The sequence below is a fragment of the Oxyura jamaicensis genome, chromosome 5 (genome assembly GCF_011077185.1).
Source record: "Oxyura jamaicensis isolate SHBP4307 breed ruddy duck chromosome 5, BPBGC_Ojam_1.0, whole genome shotgun sequence".
In the NCBI taxonomy this organism is placed as follows: Eukaryota; Metazoa; Chordata; class Aves; order Anseriformes; family Anatidae; genus Oxyura; species Oxyura jamaicensis.
Genome location: NC_048897.1, coordinates 45,556,579 through 45,581,945, shown reverse-complemented (window position 1 = coordinate 45,581,945; position 25,367 = coordinate 45,556,579).

The following is a 25,367-nucleotide window of genomic DNA, read 5'->3' as shown; positions in this document are numbered from 1 at the left end:
TTTAAACACAATACCATGTTCTAGTGTGATGTGTTTGCAAAGGATGTGAGCACAAACAGAAAGGAGTATACCTTTTAATAAGAATTTGTATCTTTTCAGAAAGGATCTCTTTACCTAGACTTATGTGGTGCAGATTGGGCACTGGGGGGACCCCTGTCAATGTTGCCACCACTTGCCTTCATGCCACACAATCTCCCGGAAAGGTCCTTATGGATCAGCACTCCCTGCTCTGACTCTGGCTCTTCTGGCAAAGGAAAAGGAGGAAATGCATCCCACTGTGAGGCAGGACAGGATTCCTATCCAGTTCATAATTCACTCTGCCCTTTCCATCTACTACACATGCCCTTTCCTACCGTTGGAAAGGAAATGTAATAATTACGCTACCTACAAGAAAGATGCTCTATGTCATGCATTTATCATAAAATTTTGGAGCTGTTACAATGAAATACCCCATCAATACATTAAAAACAAAGCAAAATCAGTGTGGCAGTAAAAGCTCTCATTGTGCCTTTCATCTCTTGTTTTCTTTTGTTGTGTTTATTCAGTGCCTTTATTAAAATATTTATGTTGCAATACAGTTTTTAACATTGTATTGTTTTTATAATGCTATGATTTTTATTGCAACATCACCTCCAATTTAATATCTCTTTCCATTATATGTGAATTGCTACTAAAATTGAATTGCTGTTGTAATGGATGTAACACCCTTGTAGGAAGTTTTAAGAGCCATTACTACTACATAATTACAAAACAAAAGCCAGGAAATGGCATGAGGAAGAGGAAAATGCTATCAAAATGGGATCTGCTTGTGATAAGACAGGCAAGATCAAATAGCCAAAGAGTCTAGTCTTTTGTTCAGCCTGGAGCTGAGCAACAATATCTCAGAGATGAAGCAGAAGAGAGAGACATCACCAGAGCCTGGGCTGGTCATGATTTACTTTTTCTGATTCTTCAAATGAAATTCAGTAGTGTGGGATAGAGCCGTGGTTGCCAGATCCTTGACCATCTTGAATGCCAACCAAAGGGCAGGTTGCAGGAGGGACTGAGCTCATTTACTTATTTCACCTTAATTTCTACTAATGTCCTGCTGTATATGTCCCTCTTAATAGTTCTTTGGATAACTCTTCTTTGTTGCTGGAGCTTGTTCTGCTCATTCAATATGGATTTCTATAAATTTTAACAGTAGCATCCAAGAATAGACTACGATATCCTCACCAAGGAATCCTGTCGGTGCATATCTGAGTGGAGGAGCCCCATGCATCCCACCATGAAACTCCGGAGAATCCTAATATGACTGTATAGAGGCACCAGAAAATGAGCACTTATCTGAAAAGCTGGGGGTGAATTTACTGAAGTACCTACAGCTGTGGTTCTAGATACTAAATCTGAGACTCTCATATTTAACAGTAGCTTCTGCCATCAAATGTGCCATGTTTTAATGAAATAATAATAATAAAATGAATCAATGGCTTTAAAAGTTCTACAGATCACCCAGATAAGGCATGGATACATTTTATTTTTCATGTGACATTTAGAGGGAGGAATAAAACCCCTTATGTTCACACAGTTCTCCTTTGGATCATTGAAACGTATGGCAGCAGATTTATGGCAGTTTATCAGAAGATTTGTATATACAAGGATACAATCTAAATATGCATGTAAAACTATAGCTAGCTCTTTTGCACTGAAATTTATCTCAGGGTGGATCTGCAATTTTCTGAGTGTAAATTATAGTTTGAATTCTGAGTAACAGGACTCACTGGGTTGGTTAGCCTACATATCCAAGTAAAATACATTTTAATCTCAGCATCTCTCTGGGGTGGTACAAAATAAATAAATAATAAATAAATAAAAATCCTCACATGCACACACAAAAACCCTGAAGCCAGTTTGATGAATTTCTATGATCTTATCTCTGCAGAGCATTTTCTCTTTGGCAGGGTAGAGTTTTTTTGCTTCAGCGGATAATATGGGAATTCAATCATTGTTTTCCAAAGTACATATTATTTGCAATAGTGTGGTCTGGGCGATTGCCTTTCTCAAAGAGCTGGACAATATTTCAGCTAACAGGGTGGAAATCAATAGCAAAAGATTAAAGCTCAAAGGATGAACAAGTGCATGTGAACCAAAGGAGAAAGTGACAGTGATAGCTGCCTTTAAGTGATAGCAGGTGCTCCTGGAGCCAAAGAGGAGAAGAACGAAGAGAGACGCTTCAATTAGCTCATCCCTGTGCTCCCGATGGATTGTGCTTTGTTCTTAGCTTTGAAGGATTCTTTCCTTTCTTCTGATAGGTTTGCAACTCCCTACCAATTTCTTGTTGCAGCTTGATCCCATATTCCAGCCTAGCCCTGGTCGTTTTATTTTATTTTATTTTATTTTTATTTTTTTCCTGCATGATAACTCCTTTGCTAACTACATGCTAACTGAAAAACTGTTTACCTCCCCTAGTACAACTGAGAATAGTTTCATACCTGCCCTCATTAGTCCCAGGGCTCCCATGCCTGATAGCAAAGTCAAGGTGTTTGTCTGCACCCATTCCCCTGACAGAGGATGGGGTCAAATCATCAGAGGCAAATAAGCAAATTACCAAATAGCATTTATTAGGAAGGAAGCAGAACCAAAATGTTATGTGGTTACTTGCTGAATGCTGTGTGTAGCTTGGCTCTGGGCGTCTCTTGAAGGAGAGAAGGACTGGAAAAGCATGTCACATACCAGACATGGTGGCTCCCATGTAACAAATGGTTACACAGACTGGGATGCTTCAGTATGGAGAAGATTTGGTCTAGGTGGGGTATAATTAGCAATTATAAAAAGAGGAGCGGTATGCATGGGGTACATTGGGAGCAGCAGCTCTCTGCTTCCTCCAGCTGGGGAGCTGGGGAGTAGTGGTGCAGGGGTCAGGCTTGAAAAGAAACAAAATAGGTGCTTCATCAGCAAGTGATTAACCTGAGAAACTTCTCTTCACTATATGTGGTGGGAGCAGAAAATTAACAAGGTTGCAGGCTCTGAGTGGTTAAACTCACGGTTGAAAATTACCATTCCTTGCCCAGAAGCACCTGTACTGGGTCTGGCTGGGATGTTAACTTTCCCTGCAGCAGCCCATACAGTGCTGCGCTCTGCACTTGTAGCTAGAACAGCAGTGGTATCACACCAGTGTTGTGTCTGCTGCTGAGAAGTGCTGGCACAGCATCAGGACTCTCTCTGACCCTCCTAGGGGGTGGGCAAAAAGTGAGAAAGAAACATCAGCAGGGCAGCTGACCTAAACCAACCAAAGGGATATTCCATACCATATGATGTCACACTCAGCAATAAAAGGTGGAAAAAGGAAGAAGAGGGGAGGGGTGGGCTCTCGTTGCTAAAACGTCTGTCCTCCTCCCGAACACCGGCTACGTGCGTTGAGGCCCTGCTTCAAGGACGTGGTCAAGCATCGCTCATTTGTGGGAAGTAGAGAGTAATTTCTTTCCTCTGCACTTCCACATAGCCTTTACTTGTTTTGTTTAGTTATTCCCTTTCCCCCTCCCTTTTCCCCTTTCCCTTTTTTCCCCTTTAGTTGAATTGTTTAATTAATAATAATATTTCCTTAATTATATATATATATATATATATATTTTTCCCCTCTTTAATTAAATCATCCTTATCTCAACCCGTGAGTTGTTCTTTCCTTTACTTCTTCCCCTCCTCATCTGAGGAGGGGGAGTGAGAGAGCGGTTGTGGTGTTCAACTGCCTAGCACGGTAAAACCACCACAGCACCTCAGAGAGCTGGCTGCCAAGAGCAGGCTGTAGAAAACTTCTGCCCTTCTATTCTGGCACCTCCTTGCTTCAGATCCTGCTTATGAGGGGCCCAGAGACAGGTACCTGCTGTACTGCATCTCCTTATCTCCATCTGTCCTCTGACACAGATAAGGACTCATGCTCACTGCTTTACTTGCCTTGAGAACTTGTGATGCCTCAGCTAATCCCTGTGATTCATTAGCCAAAGGCAAATACAGTCAGTGGCACTTCCAGCATGGGCTAAGCTAAGCTGCACTTGCCATTGCTAGAAGTTTGCATACAGATCATTGCTATGGATCTGCTGGTGTGCAGGATTGTTAAAATGCATTAACTCCATTACCTGAATAAGCAGAGGAGTGCAAAAGGTATAGAAAAGCTTTACCAGGGTCCTCCGAGCCCTAAAAGCTGTTTGAAAGAAGAAAACTTGGATAACTTTAAGGATTTGGATTACAAAAATACCTCCTCAGTGATTCAGAAACTAAATTTTAATTTGCGGAAGAAAATAGATACTGAAGTCACTCTACTTTTGGCACCTGATGTAGTTAGCTAATTTAGGTGAAGAGTTTCTCTGATTCCCTCCTGCTCAGGGGCCTCCCCACTTGATGTAAGCATCTCATTTGCTGGACACAGCACCTTCTTGGAGCAACAAGCTGTTAGGGAGTCACTGCACCTGGTACTTAACACCTGGGGAAAAATTCATGGGGAGCCTGACCTCCGAGGAGCAAAACTCATCCAAAATTTGGCATTATCCATGCCAACATAAGGCCTTCTTTAGGAAAGAGCTAAAGCAGCATGCAGGAAAAGTGTAGAATGATTGCAGTGCTGAGACATTATTTTGTATGCTAACCAACCTGGAGACACAGGGAGGTCTCTGTACCTTTCTGACATTTGAGCACTACCATTTGTGGGCTTATTCAGCGCCTACATCACAAAACAAAAATAATATTTGAAGCATGGTTCAGGTAACACCCTATATTTCTCCCGACCCTATAGTACGTCCCCTCTTGAAACTCAGCAACAGCAGGTGAATTCACAGCCTTCCATTGACAGCAGCCCAGAAGTAACAGAGACACAAAGCAACCTGAAGAACAAAACGTGCCACCAGTATTTATTAACATAGCCTTGTAAATCAAAACAGTCTGCCTGTCGGATGTCTTGTCTAGAAATTATTGGCTCATTCATCTTAGCCATATTAAGCAGACCACATTTATCAAGGTCACAGAAAAAGAGATATATAAGAACTACGCCTGGCCAAGAGTTACTTGCAGGTGTCATGCCTAGAGCGTGCCTAGAGCATGCCCATTTTGCAGGGATGTACCATTTTGTTGGCATTACCAACAGCAAGTTGTAAAAGAGAGAAAAGGTGATGAGTTATTCCACTCAAGTATACAGGCAGGGATACAAAGAGAAGAAAAACCCAGAGAAACTTCAAAACTTGTGTCAAAATAATGGCATAGGCTGAATCATGAGGAGTTCAAGGGACTTATTCTGTTTGTGTGAATATTTTAGTAAAGATAATGAAACAAATTACAGTGATATTCTCTGTATTCTCCTAGTAAGAAATATTGTGTCCACCAAATACTGGGAACACAGAGTAGAACCATATTTACACTGTCAGAGAAATCTGGAATAAACTTTGCTTGGTGATACTACTTGTTAAAGTGGTGGTTTGCAAAGCTTCCATTTGGACAAACTTCCCACAGGACACTGGCTGTATCTCCCCAGGCCCAGCTTCCAGCCTTGGGTGCTTGGTGGCCAGATCTCTCAGGTGTCTCTTTAGGATATTTTTCCTCTAGTCACTTCACAAGGTCAGTTGTCCAGGGCAACTATATGGAGCTATCCATTGCCTTCCACAGAGAGTTCTGCCATTCTGGGATTATCTTTCAAAACAGATGCAAACAAATCTAAATGGTCAACACTGAGTCCATAAAACAGAATTATATTTCTCCCTCCATGATTGTTATAATCTTTAATACAAAGGGGGACTCTATCAGGTTAGTATATTACTGCACTGGGCAGTATAAAAACACCCAGGGAGTCCCTGACTTGGTGAGTTCACACACTGAGAGACAACCTTTTTCCTAAAGAATTTATAGTGTAATCAGACAACAGAGGACAACTGGGAAACAGAGGCAATGGCTTGTCATGAACACATATCAGGAGAGCTTGCTTATAGAGGAAGCCTGTCAAACTTTTACACACACACACACACACACACAATAAAAAGTTTTTTTTTTTTTGTTAGTAAAAAAGATGAGAATGGGTGTTTAAAAAGTCAATATTTCAAAAACCCAACTTTCTGATCCACATTATTGAAAAAAAATGTTATATAGGCAGCAGTATAGTAGACTGTAGGAAAATGTTGCACCATACACATTTTCTTCTATTCCTTGGAAATCACCAAGAAAAGTATAGTATAATAACTGCTCATTTCCAAGCTGAAAAACAGCTAGTGAGTATTTATAAATACAGTATTTTTGAAAATTTTCCCTGTAGAATTGTAAAATCTTTTTACTGGATTTTTTTTTCCCACTTCACTCATCCGTAAACTCACTTTGACCTAGCCACTACCTATATGTGTTGGATGACAGAACAAATGTTAAAAACCTTTAAATCATCAGAGATAGATTTTCCATAGATCATTGTCATAGCCTTAAGGCCTGAGAGCAGGCAAACCTCTAGAGCTTGCTGGAGATGGTTATATTGTTAGAAATCTTAATGTCCCAGTTCCCCAAAACAGGTGTTTCTAGTGATGATGGGTAAGGTATTACGTCTTAAAACACTCCCTGCTCGATGCTTGTACAGAGGTTGTAGAGATGGTCAAAGCACAGCAATTTGGGGAACAAATTCCAGCGCAAAGGTACAACATTGTATATGCACTGTTCTGGGATATTTCAGCAAACCAGGCAGTTTCTGAAAGGAAAATTCCATTTTAACAAATTTTTAAAATTTCAGAATTAATGTTTTCTGTGCTGGAGTGAAACCCAGACCTTAAATATTGCATATATATGTGTCTAAGTGTAGGGCAGAGGAGGGAACCATGCCTTGTGAAAGCTGATAGCCCTGGGCAGGGGATACAGGTGATGGGGCTCAGCTCCTTGTTCTGAGCTTGTGGAGATCCCACCCCTGTTCCAGCTGTGGAACCAGCCTCACATGTGGACACTGTGACACTTTCCACAACAAGGAATCCCTAAGGAAAATAAGAATAAGAAAGGGCTTGGTTCTGTAGGCCATTTGCCTACATCTCTTAATCACTGAATTAGTGACTGTTGTGGTCCCTCTCCCTGTGTCACTATGACACGGAATTGAGTAATGTTCCCTAGTGGGTTTGAATCGGTATTTATACAGACACTAGAAAATGGGAGAAAAGAGAAAATTTAGAAAAGAGAAGAAATTGATAAAGTTACAGCTATCATTCTTTACATAGAATGTATATGCCATATGTTATGTATATAATGTGTAATACACATGACAGTGGTCAGCTGTTGTCCATAGCAACTGTACAAAACCAAAATAAATGAGCCTCATTTACAGGAAGTTGTGGTTGGGTAGTAGAAGTGTCTTAGTGGGAGAGCAAAGCACTGTAACAGGCTGACAGGTACTGTGGAGTCTCTTTTGAGGAAGGGCTTAAAACAGGCAGAGCAAGCACATTGTGAATGATGTTCCAGACAATGAGAAACATCCTTTCAGCAATCACTCTTACTAGCAGATCTCCCAAAGCTCCTTCTGACCCATTCTTAATACTTCTCAAAGTTTTCTTGTGAACAGTTATCTTCCCAGCCTGCAGTTCCCTGGGATACCAAATTCCAGATCAGCCCAGAATTTGCCCAGAAAGAAGATGCTAAGTCCCATCAGAGCCAGATCATGTTGCTGTAGTGTGGTGCCAAGCAAGTGCATTGCTTCTGACCCTGAGCTGAGCCTGTCTGGGGCTTCAGACGTGGGCAGTGCTACACCATGCCCACAGTGCTCACTGCATGGTGCCACACCTCCATCAGAAGGGAAGGGAAAAAAATATATTTTCTAGGCATGTCCACTGCAAATAAATCACCCGATATAAATTATGGAGTGAGAAGGGGTACACAGCATGATACCGCTGTTATAAATGCTGGCATCATTAGTTGTGCTGGGGTGTGGGAGGAGACAAATGGGTGAGGACAGAGCTTGGATGTGTGGTGTGAAGATTAGGGGTGATGGATTAATGTTGCATTTCTCTGGGATTGCAGCACTGCCTGAGCCCTGTGTGTGGTCAGGAAGGTGATTGCTGGAGTGGCAGGGAAGATTTGGTGGCATTATCATACAATCATAGAATGGCTTGGGGTGGAAGGGACCTAAAAGATCGTCTAATTCCAACCCCCCTACCATGGGCAGGGATTATGTGGATGGCCATGTCAGGATGCACAGAGACCACGATTCATCACCCAGGTTCCTTATTGCTGATTTCCTGTCGCTTTTCAACAAAAAAATGGAATTGAAAATGCAGGTCTGTGCGGTGCCGGGACTCTCTGGGGTAGCTGCCAGTAACTGACAGGTATAAATTGTAGCTCCTGCAAGCAGTTAGGAGGCCCGTGGGAATAAGAGATATCATAACATGAAAATGAAGGTCAGTGACAATGCCATGAACACAGAGTGATCGCCCACTATATTATAGGGTCTTTAGGAACCGGCAGCATTACCCGCTCATTCGCAGCCACCATGGATCAGCCAGCTGCTCAGCCCCACCTGTGAGAGCCAGGGATGGCTGCAGGTGGGACAGAGCCTGGGGTCCCCTCAGGCATGTCAGGGTGTCAGCAGCTGTCAGGCAGGAGGGGTTGGCTTTGGGTGTATTTTGCTGTAGAGTAAATCCCTGGTTTTAATAAAAATCAAACAGAAAAATCAGAGGGAACTTGTGCATATCCATTGGCAAGAAAATCCAAATATTTCTGCATTTGCTTATATTCAGACTTAGCCAAAAATGAAAATATTGACTGACTTTCAGCAACTGAACATAGCTAATTTGCACTGTTATTACACTAGAGATTTTTTTTTTTTGAATGTGAATATTTAAACTAGAAAAACATCAGAATTCTTACAAAGATATTACAAAATGCAGCCTATTTCTCTATCACAGAAATACACTTTTTAAAAATAAACTCTTCCTATGATCAAAGGAGAAAAAGTCATGACCTTGTGGAGAGTGAGAGTTTATCCCTTTTTCCAAACAGTTCTCGGGTAAATTATTCAGAAGTAAGTGACTTAGTTAAGAATGGGTTCTACTTCAGAAAGGTTGTTTGGTGCTTCCAGCCAGGTCTGCACGGGGCAAAGGAGCTGGGTGCAGAGATTTAGGAATAGAAGCAAACCTAGATCTTGAGGGAAGGTTTGTCAGCATGGGTTCACAGACAGTTGGAGGACCCTGCTGTGTGCTCATGGGCAGAGAATGCTGGGCTCAAAGACAGGTATTTTAAGGCAGCATTTTGCTTTGGGGCTTACCCATTTCTCACCCATCACTATTCCCTACCTAGGCAGAGGGGGAAGGCTGGGAGATGGGCTGCCCTGAGCCCTCACCTTCCCTTAATGGACCAGTGCTTGCATGCCAGCAGGAGCCTTGTGCTCAGAGACAGGTACCTGGAATAATGCAAATTGCTAAAATGAGCTCTAGTTGGACATGTAATGGACTATGTGGACTGAGTCCAAATGGGGAGATGTAATAGACACTCAGCAGTGAATTATGTCCCCAAACCCCCAGCAACTTTTGCAGATCTGATGCGTAAGGATGCTTTTCACAGATGTAGATGAAGAGCAATCTGGTAACAGCCTCACTCTCTGGGAAATTCTGCAGGGATTTTGTGGGCTCTGATCCTTGCTATATCCTAATTTCCATTCACTTCACTAGGGCTCTTATGTGGGGAGAGTCTGGTTTCGTTTTCAGTCCAAACCATGCAAAGGCAAATCCTCATCAGCCCCTAGCAGATGTGATGGCTGATCGTTGTTGAAGATGATGTATTTGGGATTTGTAATTAAAATTAAAGCTATTTGGTATAAAAGATGTAGAATTTAATTCCTTTCATTAGATATCTTAGGCTAATTGTTGCATCCAGCAGGGAGCAAATGGCATTGTAATTGCTTGATATCTCATGCTGGTTTGATTAGAAGAAGATAGGAACAGGGAAAAAGAGAGACAAATCTGAGAAGGGCTTTATCTTTCTTTGATTTTTTTGCCGGCTCCAAGCATTTCTTAAATATATATATATAAAGAAATAAAAGAAAAATAAAATAAAGGTTAAGATAGAAAAAATCAAACCAAATTTCTTTTCCTGTCTCAGTGAGTAGACTATGGGTTGGAAAAGGAAAAAATCAGTTTTGTTTACCCCTGGAGAGGTGCTGAGACTCTCAGCTGAGAAACGACACTGGTTTAAGGTCTGAGTTTAGTAAACACTCACTGGTCATATAGAGGAGTTCTCATGATTATTTTTCCATCCTTCTGCCAGGGAAACTGAGGCACAGAGAAGCAAAGTGATGGGTGTCGTGTCACTCAGGATGCTGTATTAGTACTGGTATGCAGGCACTTTCTGCACTTTCTACTTTTATCTTTTTAAATCCCATCACTCCATAAGCTCCCTGTGCATGGCACAAGCGGCACGTGACTCTGAAGAACAAATCCATAGCTAGCTGCTCTGCACCAGGCTATATTATCCTGGGCAATCAATACTTTTTCTAGTGAGCAGAAGGGGAAGAAGTCTCTGTGGCTGTTGTGCTGTCAGCTCTCCTATCCAATTTAATTAGTTCTGTGGAGCTCCTTGACTAAATTTGCATATAATTTATTCTTCCCTCCCTTTCCTTGTTATGTGCGTTAATTATTTTCATGCAACTCACTCAGGGCTCACAGATGAAATGTGGATCTGGGCAAACACTTCTGCCTCCAGCCACCCCAGGCATGTTCTGCAGTGAATAGGTACGGGAAGATAAAATTGGCTATGGTAAATCTGAAGTTAAGGTCAGGTAGGCTGAGAGGTCAGAATGGAGCAGTGGGAAGCTGTTGGGAGTCTGGCTCTTCCCTAAGCCTGTACATACGAGCAAGAAGCTGGTGGGAAGTGGCTTTCTGAGGCTGGTCAGTACTGCATGATGAAGAGATGGCCCCACTAAGGATTTTGGTTTGGAACACAGGGCTAAGACATTAAGAGAAACAGAGATCCAGCTTGGATTTTAAGTATTTTTTGTGGTGTGCACAGGTCTTATGAAGGTTGTGCCTGGGTACAGGGTGCAGAGATATGATGCTGTGGCCAGTTGTGCCAGCGTACACAAAGTGGATGTCACCACCAAAGGGAGTGAGTAGGACAAAATCAGTCACAGAAGGAAGACTGATGTTCCTGTCATTGCTATCGGGGCTCCTGGAAAAATAACTCCCCTCACTCAAAACCCAGTGGAACCTGCAGAAACTGGTTCTGTCTATTTGTTAGATAGAGATGCATGAAGTGAAAAGCTGTCAGTTTCACCCCAGAGTCTAGAATTGCTAGGGTCATCAATCAGGACCCGGTTTTCCCAGATTTTCAGCTCCTTTGTTGGGAGAGGTGGGGTGCTACTGCACCACGATGGGGGATCCAGCTCTCACATCTTTCTGCTGCTCCCTTGTTTTTTGGGAAGACAGAAATATTTTATTTTATTTTATTTTTAAAATAATAATCTGCCTAATTTTTGGCAGAATAGAAGATTTCCTCCTCCCACTTGATGGCAAAATCTAGGTTTATCTCCATCTTTTCCTTTGCATATATTTGGTCATGGGGACATGGAGGGATTCAGATGAGCAGACTCCTTTTCTCTGTGGTGGAGCCCTGGTTTAATGAGACGAGGAAGGGGACTGCTTACTGCTCTCCCATGCAACCACGTGAAGATTGTGGTAATCTAGTTCTGCATGATAAGCATAAAAAATAGTCATTTTATGCTAGATCATCTCCTGCCGTGCAAGGTAAAACAGCTTTGCATCACTGTATGATAGAAGCAGAACCACCTAAACCCAGTCCAGAGGTATATTTTGGTATATCCCTAAGTGATGGTATTACTCATCATTAGCAGACTATCTTGTGGCCTGTAGTTATTTTTTAATTTATCAGTGAGAAAGCAGTTTGTCAGAGCTATTGTATCTTGATTTTTTTATTAATCCATCTGTAAAGCTGTGTTCTCCCCCCACGGTAAATGACAGATATGGGAATTTGCAGAGTGGACAGAGGAAATAATACGTCTGGAAGGCACAGATTGTTGGCTAAATAAACCTCTCCCAGGAAAGCATTTGGAGGAATGGGAGCAGGGGGACAGGAAAGGGGAAATCTGATTCTAAACACAAAGAGGAAATTTAGTTTAACTACCTCAGCCAACAGAGCAGAGATTTTTAACATTTTGACATGAGCAAATTACTATTTTTTTTGAGTGCTTTGTTTACTGCATAATTTAAAGGAATATTTTTGTTGGCCTTTTGCTACATAATTGAATTTTTATAGTGCTATTAATAAAAATATATATCAAATGTGACAATTATTCTTCAATGGATTTTTATATTATTTCAGTCTGAGAGAAATATGAGAAAACATTAAGGATTACTCTAAAGATGTATTCTGAAATCATTTCTATGATTTAGTACTTCTTAAAATTAGTAAAATATTTGGATGTCTCCTCTATTTCTGCAAAGTAATTCTGGGTTTTTAGAGAACATTGATATATTTTAACAGTCATAAAAGAGGGGCCAATCCTGCAGTCACTTTCAGGTAAAAATCCCATTTGTTTCCATGGGAGTTCTGTTATAGTAAGGGAGGTGGCTGCATCAAGATGCATAAATGTACATAAAAAAATGTTACTTCCAGTGTGTCATTTGTTTGAGTGTTGACAACAGCATTATCCTTTCATATCCTATAAAGTGAGGCAGTAAATCATTTTTTTAAAAAAAGGTTTGGATATAAAGAAAAATGCATTTGACACTTCATGCTTGATACTGGACCCTTACTTATGTCACTCCCTTTGGCTCCTTTGGGACATGTTACTGAACAAAACTGCAGAATTTGATGATTTGTGTCCATAAGTGGAACATCAATGCAGTTCTCTGTACCTCATATTTCCACCTTGTGGGAAGTAAACTGAAGGAGTTAAGAAAAATATTTTCTTGTCTTTTTTATTAATGGGGGGCAGGGGCAAGAAGATGCATTAAACATCTGTTGTTAGATGTATTTGGGACGGTAGTTTCCAGTTGAATCAATTCTTGAAAGTGTATTTATCCTTTGAAGAAGAAATGGCATTTTTTCCAGAATGGAGAAAATGATTTAAATATGTTTTCTGATAATGGGACCACTTTGTTAATGAACAGCAATTTTCTGGCTACCTCCAGAGGAATTAAGCTCATGGATTATATAATACATCTGTGAAAGCTTATCTGATTGCCCAGTAATTGTGACCTCATTGTGGGTTGTGCAATTAAGCATTAAGCCACTATTTGGCACCATGGTTAATTGTGTTTTACTTTTCTGATATGCTTGTTGACAATACGGAATGAAATTACTGATAACAGCACAGGGGTGGGAGGAACAGTGCTATCTGAGCACGGTCCCTGCGCAGCACTGCAGGTGCCCCTCTCCAGTGTCGAGGAGATAATTAAGTAGGCAAAGAGCTAATGACAGTGGGGAGAGTGTCACATCTACTGTGAAGGCTTTTAGGCCAGACACCAAAGTCCTTTTGCTTTCAACCAATGTGTCATGCTGAAAGAGGCAGATGGGTTCAAGATGCAAGGGAGTAGTTTTGCAGGACAAATTTGCAGATACATCTTTTGGATATTTTCCTGCACCACATCATAGCTTTCCAGATAAAAGTGGTTGTTTGGGAATGCGAAAAAGAAAAAAAATAAAAAAATAAAAAAAATTCCAGGGGGAGTCTGTATTATAAATGACTCAGTACTGGGAAGGGATCTTAAATCTCCTAATTCTCCAACACACATGCCAAAATGTACAGGTGACAAGATCCAGGAGATGTTTGCCAGGTTCCTCAGAGAAAGCAAGGCTGTTGGGACTGGTTCATGAGGAGGAACCTATGTGGTCACATCACTTACTGCATATCAGGGATATGTGTAGCAGTCCTCTAGACCAACTTATTATAGAAACCTTTGGCAACCTGGCAGATTTTCTTGTCCTCCCCACTTAGGACTTTTGCTATGTGGTGTTCCCTGCAACAGCAGCGCCCTCCTGCTTTCTGCACAACGTGGTTGGGCCTGAAATCCAGCTCTGAGATGATGAAGAAACACAGGTTGCCCATGTGTTAGTGCATGAGAACCAGACTGTGAAACAGGATAGAAGGAAGAAAGGAATTTGCCATTTCTTTCATGCTTAGAGAAGCAAAAAGCCTGAGCATACACTGTGGCTTATTTCAATAATACAAACTGAGGACATGCTAAAGATTTTTTATGTGGTCTAGTCATCCTTTCTCAAATAAAGAAATAATAAAAAAATAAAAAATAAAAAATGTTCTTCTTTGGCCTCCTTCTCTTTAGACTCCTCCATTGTTGGAGTAGTACATCAACAGTACGCCCTTTTCCGTTGTGATGTATTGCACTCATATATCCTCAGAGTGAGCTTTCTTTCTAATGATCTATTAGTGAAATGCATCATTTGAGTGAGGATGATGATGATGATATACTACTCCATGGAAGATGCCATCCAAAGGAAAGAAAAGGTCAGACAACAAATTCAATAGAGTTATTGGATAAAAGTCAGGCAACACATCATCTTCGAGGCCGGTTTCCTAATGCCAAGGAGGATTGCTGATACAAGCAGTGCATTCCGAGGACCATTTCTTTTATGACTGTGTCTAAACTGACCCCTGAATGTCAAGGGAAAGCAGTGCTTTGTATCATCTGAATTGAGAGAATATCAAAACATTTTTGTGTTTGAGACTATGCATATGACAGGTTCAGCATCAAATCCCCAGGCAGCATATATCTTCCATAATTCTGGCCGTGCTTCTGTCTTCTAGGTGCACATTCACAAACGTCACATGCATATGTCTCTGCCTGGATTAAACTATGTGCATCTTTGCGGAACCTGATCACTTGCTTCACTGCAATCCTGTAATATGTTAATAAGGTTTTTTGTGAGTTGCATTTATCAGTATAGGATTATAGAATAGCATTTACAAATTTCCTACTTTTTGCATTTGTCTCCTTCATCATGTCTGAAAATAATTAAGAAGATCATTCCCTGTCTCTTTACTTCAGCATTCAAAAGCCTTGCCATGCTCAGGCTAAACAAAAAAATATTGTGTACCTTTAAAAGGAAATGATTTTTTTTTCTTCTCCACTTACATGTCATGCTTGCTTGCTTAAAGTCCTAGAACTTTGCTGTGGAAGGGCACTCAGAGACACATAAATAATGTGTAGAGTTGGATCCCAAAATGGTTTAATTGTTTAATGCCTACTGAAATGTAAATGAAGCTTACGAGAGCACTAAGAGATTCATCTACCCATCCAAGGTCAATATATCGAGTAAGGTGCTATGGGGGAAGGGTTTCTCAATGAATATTCTTGATTTTCAGAAAAAGGCTTCAGGCTGGCATCTCCTTTCAAGCCCCCGTATTTGCATTTGCTGATAATGATGAACAGTTCTGTAGTGCCGAGATGTGACATCTGACTGCTTGATTTTGCCATTTCACATGTGCGAATGGCACGCAATGCAGCTGCTCAAACAGTGGGAATGTGACCTGACACTGGCCTTGGAAAATCGGGAAGGATGCTTTTGAAGCCAAGGTCAGTTCCGTGCTCTATGGACATTACAAGATGCTGTGGGTGAGCTGGTGCCAGCTGCTGACACTGACACTGACACACACACTCTAATTCCCTTTTCTGCAGGGCATGAGTGTGCTAGCAGTTGTAGCACTGTGGTTAGAAACCTCCCAGCTGGAATCTGTGTATGGTGTGCTATGGAATAAATAACACAATGCATACATTTAATCTTTTCCACCATTTTATTTTTTCCTGTTTTCTCTCCATATCATTGACACAGGAGACTGAACATTGCTAGGGAAATTGAACAGTCGGTTCCCTGGGAACCTTTGTACCCCTGAGTTTCTGCCTCCAGCGAGGTTCTTCTTTGTAACGAAGTGAGGAGTTGCTTCTGGGAGAAGGTAGAGGAAGATTCAAACTGCCATGAGCTGGCTTCCTGAAAAGTGCAGCCCATTAATAACTGAGGGCGACTGTTTTGAGGCCTTCAGCTGCTCCACTTCTTGTCTTCCAGACAGAGACAGTGCACACAGCACTGGATGGGAATTATCATAGATTTATTACACCTTGAGGAGTAGAAGTCTAAAGCAGCAAAATCACAGAAATTTACCAGGTACTAAATAATTCCTGCAGAAAAACTTAGAGAGTCTTTTGGCACTTCTTCCCAGGTCCATAAGCTTCATGTCACTTGCTTTTATTTCGAGAAATGTATGTTCAGGAATGCTGCCCTTTCATAATATGAAGCTGTCTCACTGAACTTGAATGGCTCCTGTATTATTAAATCTGCTCAGCAAGCATGATTTTTCTGGGTTGAGTTAGGGTGTCTAACAAGATAGAAAAATGAGAAGTCTGAAGGTTTCGTTGCTTTTAAAAGCTTGATCTAGTTGTGGTATGCCAAATGTGGGTTGTAAATTACACATTGCCACTTCACAACAGCATTTTCAGTTATTCCAGGCTTGATTCTGGTTAAAATAAAACTGAGAACCAATTTAGCATATAGAGGTGTGTATCCATGAATCACACAGTTAGACGTCCTTGGGAAGGACAGATCTAAACAAATAAAGCTGTTGTAAATGCATCTGCAATCTAAGTGCTGTAAATCTGCATATATATGTATATTAAAAAAAAAAAAAAAAAAAAAAAAAAAAAGAAAGATCCTGTATTATCCACGACAAACAACCTTTGAGTATGCTTACAGTTATCTGAGATGTGGATGTATTATCTGTCCTACCTCTGTTTCCACCTGCTTTTTAGCATGGCTACCTTACAGACACTAATTTAAAAGATTAAATCATTTAACACTATACTGTACAGTAATTAATATTTCCGTGGAGACAGCAAAACAAAAGTTTATGCTTATCAGGGAAATCTTCCAGTATGAAGAGTTAGTAACACTTCAGTATGAAATATTTGTATACACACATACTTCTCAGCTTTATAAGTGAATCTCAAGCTAAATTCAATAAGATCTTGTTGCATGCTATTTTATCTCTTGCTTCCAAATAACACCAAGCAGAGCTAAACAATCAATGAGAAATTTTCTCTTATCAAGACTATTATTTTATGTTGGTTCCTTCCTTCATGGTCCCTGCTACCTCTCCAAGCTTCTGCTCTGAACCCCTGGTTAGCTTGGACTCAGGTTATCACAGAATCACAGAATCACAGAATTTTCTAGGTTGGAAGAGACCTCAAGATCATCAAGTCCAACCTCTGACCTAACACTAACAGTCCCCACTAAACCATATCCCTAAGCTCTACATCTAAACGTCTTTTAAAGACCTCCAGGGATGGTGACTCCACCACTTCCCTGGGCAGCCCGTTCCAGTGTCTAACAACCCTTTCGGTAAAGAAGTTCTTCCTAACATCCTACCTAAAACTCCCCTGGTGCAACTTAAGCCCATTCCCCCTCGTCCTGTCACCAGGCACATGGGAGAACAGACCAATCCCCACCTCGCTACAGCCTCCCTTGAGGTACCTGTAGAGAGCGATAAGGTCACCCCTGAGCCTCCTTTTCTCCAGGCTGAACAAGCCCAGCTCCCTCAGCCGCTCCTCGTAAGACTTGTTCTCCAGGCCCCTCACCAGCTTCGTAGCCCTTCTCTGGACTCGCTCGAACACCTCCATGTCCTCCTTGTCCTTGCCCTTTGGGCAAGGGGCCCAAAACTGAACACAGTACTCGAGGTGCGGCCTCACCAGAGCCGAGTACAGGGGGACGATCACCTCCCTAGCCCTGCTGGCCACACTGTTTCTTATACAGGCCAGGATGCTGTTGGCCTTCTTGGCCACCTGAGCACACTGCTGGCTCATATTCAGCCGACTATCAACCATCACTCCCAGGTCCTTCTCTGCCTGGCAGCTCTCCAACCACTCATCTCCCAGACTGTAGCTCTGCTTGGGGTTATTGCACCCCAGGTGCAGGACCCGGCACTTGGCTTTGTTGAACTTCATGCATTGACCTCGGCCCATCGGTGCAGCCTATCCAGATCCTCCTGCAGAGCCTTCCTACCCTCGAGCAGATCGACACACGCACCTAACTTGGTGTCATCTGCAAACTTACTGAGGGTGCACTCAATGCCCTCATCCAGATCATCAATGAAGATATTGAAGAGGACCAGCCCCAGCACCGAGCCCTGGGGAACGCCACTAGTGACTGGCCTCCAACTGGATTTGACTCCATTTACCACGACTCTTTGGGCCCGGCTATCCAGCCAGTTTCTAACCCAACGAAGCGTGCGCCAGTCCAAGTCAAGAGCAGCCAGTTTCTTGAGGAGAATGCTGTGGGAGACGGTGTCAAAAGCCTTGCTGAAGTCAAGGTAGACCACATCCACAGCCTTTCCCTCATCCACCCAGCGTGTCACTTTGTCATAGAAGGAGATCAGGTTCGTCAAGCAGGACCTGCCCTTCATAAACCCATGCTGACTGGGCCTGATCGCCTGCTTGCCCTGCAAGTGCTGCGTGATGACTCTCAAGATAATCTGCTCCATGAGCTTCCCTGGCACTGAGGTCAAACTGACAGGCCTGTAGTTTCCCGGGTCAGTCCTCTGGCCCTTCTTGTAGATGGGCGTCACATTTGCTAGCCGCCAGTCAACTGGGACCTCCCCCGATAGCCAGGACTGTTGATAAATGATGGTAAGCGGCTTGGCCAGCACCTCTGCCAGTTCTCTCAGTACCCTTGGGTGGATCCCATCCGGCCCCATCGACTTGTGCACATCTAAGTGCCGTACAAGGTCACCAACCATTTCTTCATGGATAGTGAGGGCCACATCTCTCTCCCCATCCCCTTCCACCAGTTCAGGGTACTGGGTATCCAGAGAACAATCGGGATTGCCGTTAAAGACTGAGGCGAATAAGACATTAAGCACCTCCACCTTTTCCTCATCTCTTGTAACTAAGTTTCCCCCCGCATTCAGTAAAGGATGGAGATTCTCCTTAGTCCTCCTTTTCGTGTTGATGTATTTATAAAAACATTTTTTGTTATCTTTAACAGCAGTAGCCAGATTGAGCTCCAGATGAGCTTTGGCTTTTCTAATTTTGTCCCTGCACAGCCTCGCGATATCATCATTATCTGTGGCCCGTGTGCAGAGGTTCACAACACAGTGCCAATGTCTCCCTGGCCTTGAGTCCATGAGCTGCAAGCGAACTCATTGCACCTGCTGCCCAATGTCATGCTATGCCAAGCTTCCTCTTTAAAAATAAATAAATATATAAATAAATAAAAAGAAATGTCATCTTGTTGCTAATAGTATTTGCGTCATTTTGCAGCTGTGTTTGCTTTGAAGTGAGCAGTCAGTGATTTTCAACTTAGCTAGGTGAAGTGGAAAAATGATGGATTCGGCAGTCTTTTGTCACTTTTGGGCCTGCGTTTTTCTTGTGTCTGTGTGAGCATTGGGTATTGTCTGCAGGTAGTGAAAATTGGATTCCAGTGCAGGTTCTGAAGGAAGAAAAATACCTGGACCATTTAGTTTCTCATTTCCACCCAAATCCCCTTATAATGAGTGTTAATAAATAACTTGTAGAAAAAAAGGTTCAAGATCTTTTATCTCTCAAATGTTCAACAGTCAAAATTAAAATGAAGGAGAAACTGATAACATGTCTAATACCTCATAAACATTCTTTACTGAAACAATGAATAATAGGAAATGGAAGCAGCTCTTAATGGGAAGATTTGGAGATCTGAGACCAATCTTGATTTTTTTTTCCTTCCTCCCAATTTGTTGTGCAGCTTATAATAGCTCTTTCAGGTCAGAATAATATAGGTCAATAGCTGACTTAAAAATCTTTAGGAACTGGAATGATTAGCAGTTTGAGCAGGGGCCATTAGTGGATACACCAATTCATGCTCTTTCAGGGATGAGCTTTGGGCAAGGAGCATAAATCTAAACCTCCAAACTCCACTGTTTGTATAAAATAAATCAATACTCGGCCCTACCAAGGGATGCATTGATTCAGTCGAAAGGAAGGAAGGTCTGGTGGCTACAGGCTCTTTTTTTTTATCTTGCCTTTTTCAGGAAATGAGATTTATGATGTCGTATGTGCTTGTCTGCTGGATGGTCGTTTGATTCCGTTACCCACTTTCAGCCAAATTTGGTCAATGTGCAGAATCTTAAAGACATTGGGCTCTGACAAATTTTGTGAAAAGGAGAGGTGAAGTTTGGAAGAACACCCAGAGATCAAGGGTGTGCTTGTCCATAGGCCACAGCCTTCGTTGATTCTTGAGCTCATTCCTTAATTCTGCTCACGTTCATTCATGTGATATTTGGCAGCAGGAGTTCATTTCTCTGAACTCCAAGATCCCTGCATGTAATCCAGAGAGAAAAATCCCCTTTGATGACCTATGCCACACATTATGGGACTAAGTTCACTGGGAAGAAAAACATTTTTTTTAAACTACTGTATTAAGGCCAAGGCACCGTGTCCTGACTGAAGTTTCTGGATGCCATTGATATATGGCCAACATGAATTTGTGTACCTCAGAAGCCAACCTGTCTCCTCAGGCTCTTAATACCTTCTCAAAGCAGGGATATTTATTTGAACCCCAAGTTCCCTCTGGCAAGCAGTGACTTCACATAAACTACTTATACCTGATGGTCCTATAAACAATAGTTGGTGGAGAGGGCAAGATATATGCAGATGATAGAGGAAAATACACAGTGTAGTGCAGATGGCTTTTTAGAGCCACCTAAAGGAAGCAGGCAGCAAAGGAAAGGTGTGGGAGATGATGAACTGTAACTTTTCATGGTTAGCAATAATCACACTCATTTTCCTTCTGCAAACTTCCTCCTGCAGCTCCTCTCATTAAGTGGGAAATCAGGCAAAAGGCTTTTAATGTTGCCTTTATCTGCTTGTGGTGGGTTTTTCTTCTTCTGTTAAGGGGAATTTTCACCCTGGCTGGGCTGGATGGTGGGAAAGGTGACAGGAAGAGAGCAAAAGTGCTCAGAACCACACTGGAGTACTCAGCTTGCCCCACCTGCTGGGGCAGGGGGAGAGAAGCTGCTCACAATTAGCAATGATCATTATCATCAGTCAAGTGATTCATAAATATTCCATAAACAGGGCCCCGGACTGCACAAGCAACAGCAAATATTGTAGCAGATTTATTAGTGGAGCATGAAGCATTTATATTTCTCAGATGACAGGGCAGATGATGACTGTGTTATGCTAGCACGCAGGATGAACCTCATTCGAAAAGTGCCCCGTAGGTGATGGCTAGATATGACAGCAAGATGAATTAAAGTCTTTGAGCATCAAGATGGTGTGATAGACCCTGGGAATTGAAAACTAAACACCAGTGGTATCCTTCAGAAAGCAGCTGAGCTTTCTTTGTGTAAGTCAAGGCACAGCCTTGATAATTGTGGTGCCCCGTTGACTTTGGCAGGGATTGAATTTCCCTGTCACCTTTTAGCAGGGCGGCTTACCAGAATAAATGTTTAGTGCTTTATTTACAGTTAGCAAGAGACCGAGGGACACTGGTGTTCTCCAGTCCACATCTGGACTTTGGCAAACAATTCTGATGAAGGGTTTTGGAGTCAGCAACAACTTCCTTTTCCACTCTTTATTAAACACATCACTTCCCAGACGTGACAAAGAGCTTGACAGGGTTGTCTTTGTTGAGAAGGGCAGATGAATAACATCTGACAATGAGATGCAGCCCAAGCAGGGTTAATGGAGGAAGCAATTGGACAATACTTAACTTGAATGGTCAAGCTTTTGGACTTATTGATGTTTAATTGCACCCATGTCAGCTCTTGAAGGGAAAGAAAAAGGCCATGGAGTAAAATCAAACAATACTTACCCTCAGCCATTAGCTGCCCAGAGGGAGAGATTGACATCTTTATCTTTTTAGTATCTTTTACCCCTTCTAGGTTTTGCCATTTTGAGCTGACATTTTTTTTGATATAAGCACATTTCCAGATGACAGGTCTTCCCACCTTTCAATCTGTTACCAAGTTTAAATACATTTTCTTGAAGCAGCCCAGTATGTGAATGAGTTTCACACCTCCTTTAAAATGTATATGCAGGTGGATCAAAACTGTGCCTGAGATGGCAGCTAGTCTGACTTATATCCTGCAAATGTGTCCCCCGTGAAACTTGATGGTATACATCAAGATCGTTCACCTTTCACACTCAAAGTACTTTGAACTTCACTGCTTCCTGACAAATTGTAATGGTCTCCACCAGACAGAGAAAGGAAGAGGTTGTGCACCATGATGTGTTTTTTCTTTTCTTTCTCAGGCAGAAAACTAGTTTTGTCATATTTGTTAGTGAAATATGAAACAAACAAACAAATCTACAAAACCAACCAACCCAAAACAAAAAAGAAACAAACAAGCAAACAAACAAAAAAGCCAAAATCCAATTTCTTCCTTATTTTTTTTTTTTTTGGGGGGGGGGGGGGGGGTGTAAAATAATTGTTAGTTTTCTTAGTTAGTGTTGGACTCATTAAAAACAATGCCTCTGCTTCCATTTCATTGAAGAATGAATTACTGTGATATACTGCAGTTACTCATCACAAATTTGTCTGGTCCCACTGAGACACTCATTTCCCTGCCCTCTTAAAAGCTGCAGTCATTCAAGTCTGGCATTAATGGCTTTGTGTCCAACTCACCAACAATCTGAGCTTTGTGATGAGTATTTTTGTTGCTGGAGGACTTGGGGAGATTATGCGAAGTCTGCAGGACTTGAGCAGACTGACTATCCTTTATCCACATTATGCAGTGGCTGTGTTGGCTGCCAGTGAGCTGGGGTACCCTTCGAGATTTAGCCTATTTCCATTTGAAGGCTGGTAGGCACCAGCTACAAGTACCGCTGGGCTAGTATAGGAAAGTATAGGTAAATGCAATTATTTAGGAGAAAGGCAACCCTTGATAAGAAATATCTATATGCTGAATTAAGAATGGGAATCAGGCTTGTTCACAAGAAGACCAGGATGAGAAAGAAATCAATGTTTCTGCTGTGCCATACTTAGACTTTTCTAAACTTTGACCTGAAATAATTGGTTCACCACTCTGAGTTCTGTGAGACAAGGACATTTGCTGGGCACAGATCGCTACCCTGGGGCACCAGCAGCTCTCTTGCCATGCTATGGAGATCCTTGCTTGGAGTTATCCCTGTTTGCTGTCCCAGTCTGCAAGGACAGACTGCTGCAAGAAGACCTGAGCAGAGCTGAGATCTTTCCAAGGAGAAATGGGCTTCCACCTATGCAACTGAAAACAAGCAACACTTTAAGCAAATCTGGAATTCCTGTCAAAGAAGTGCAGTATTTCCTGTGCTTTATTATAGGCATATTATACTATGGAACCATCCTGCTGTTTTGAGCTGACTTGGCATCTATCTTGCTCCTGCTCTGGACTGAAGGCATGAGGTTCCCATGAGCTCAAGCTGGCCCAACATTTCTTAGTCAAGCTAAATTTTGTAGGGAGAGAAAGTATTTTAAAATTACACATCTGGTAAAGTCAGAATTAAAACAATGAACTTTGGTCTCCTGTTCTCTCTAGAGTGTTTGGCATTGTGATGGGAGCACAGATGACCACAGACTACACTTAGTTTGTATGAGCAATGAAAGTAGAACGTGATTTAGTGTCTTCAGGTTGAATAGTCTGTTTCAAATGTCAGATTTTGCTGCTGTGTTGCAACAGACACAATACTGTCACAGTGTGATATTTGCAGGTGAGGTTTGTTATTCATTCTTTGCAGAAATTTTCTGAATTCCCCTCACTCTAAGAAGTTCAAATCCAGAGCCAGTTTCTGGTACATGCAAAATGTGACAGAGCTCTACCTCTAATGACATGAGATACCTAACTGAATTTCCTCACCCTGGTCTCAGAAAAGCTTATGGAGTCATTTATGTTGCTTAATTCATCCTCCTGGGTAATGGATATAATCCTGCTTTTAGGTATTTTTTCAGGATGATGCAAAATAATTTTATGTGCTCTTGAACACTTTGATTAAAGGGGCTAAAATGGATTTGTTATATCACTTGGATCTTCTAGTGAAGAATGCTCAGTGCAAGTTCAATTGCCTTTTGTGCCTGGCACAATCCATTACCCTTTTCCTTCACTCATATTATGAAATCCAGGACCAAAAGTTACATGTTTGGCAACACGTAGATCTCACGGGAGTTTGGATATCAGAGCAGAATGGGCTTGTATTTCATAACAAAGAGGAAAAAGAGAATGAGCCCCTAAAACGAATTTTACCAAATTCTTCCCATGGACATTATATTATTAGAATAGTCTGTGAGATAAAACAACATCTAAAATCCTGGCAAGCCAAGAAAGATCATAAAACTGAAAGGAGCAGGAAAAATGGCACACAACACACACAAACATGTAAATTAAGACAAAGAAAATGACTATAAATGCCAGCAGTCCCCAAAACATTAGGGACTAATTTCTAACAAACCATTAGCTGCATAGGGAATTGTCAAACATTATTAAATGTAATTTGCTACATCTGTTTTATTATAGAATTCATTTGGCACATATGTTATTTATGTTGTACACTATTTGTTTTTGTGGATTTTTTTTCCTGCATATAGTTACTTCCTTTAAACCTTCCCTGACTCTTAAGCATGGCAAGTGGATTAGGATTTATTTTACTCCTGCTGTAGGAACTCAGTTTGTGTGTTTGCGTGCATACTTCCATGTGAGCCACCTTCTTGCCTTCCTTTGCTCTCCTCCCACCTCCCTAGAGCAGCTGCACACGAATATTTCTGCATTACAATAAGCAGCCAGCCCCCAGCGAGTGCTCTTTCTGCTGCCTAATTCTGTGAATGCATGTACAGAGGACATGGTGTTCAGCCTCTTCAGGGATACTGTACCATCAATATCATTGTGCCATTAATAGTTAAATGAAACCATGCTCTGAATTGCATTGGGATTTTTTAGACTAACATTCAAGGAGTAGCTGATAGTCTGTAAGCATCGATATCAACTGCATCAGCCAGCCACTGTAGTAATCTTGATCAAAAATAATAATGTCATCCATAACGCTGTAAAGATTTATTAGTTGTGACAGATCTATACATTAACAAATTGCTACGTGGCCCTGAATGCCAAGTAAACAGGGACTGTCTCATAAGGAATGGAAACTTTTGGAAACTCTATTAAGGAGTGTTTCACGCAGGAAAAAAATGCTCTGAAAACAGAACACGTTTATGTGAGTGTGCATGAATGATGGAAGGCTGTCTTTCCATTCTTCCTCTTCTACCGTCAGGAAGGGGGAAATCTAACAAGCAAAAATGAACCCAATATGTATTTTCTGTTGCAGTTCTGTTTTGGGTTGTGCTGTAGCTTGAATTTGTTCTGATTTGGTTTCTCTTTCATTTTGCAGAACTGCAGTATAACTCATACTTTGCTCTGCATTGAGATAACATCG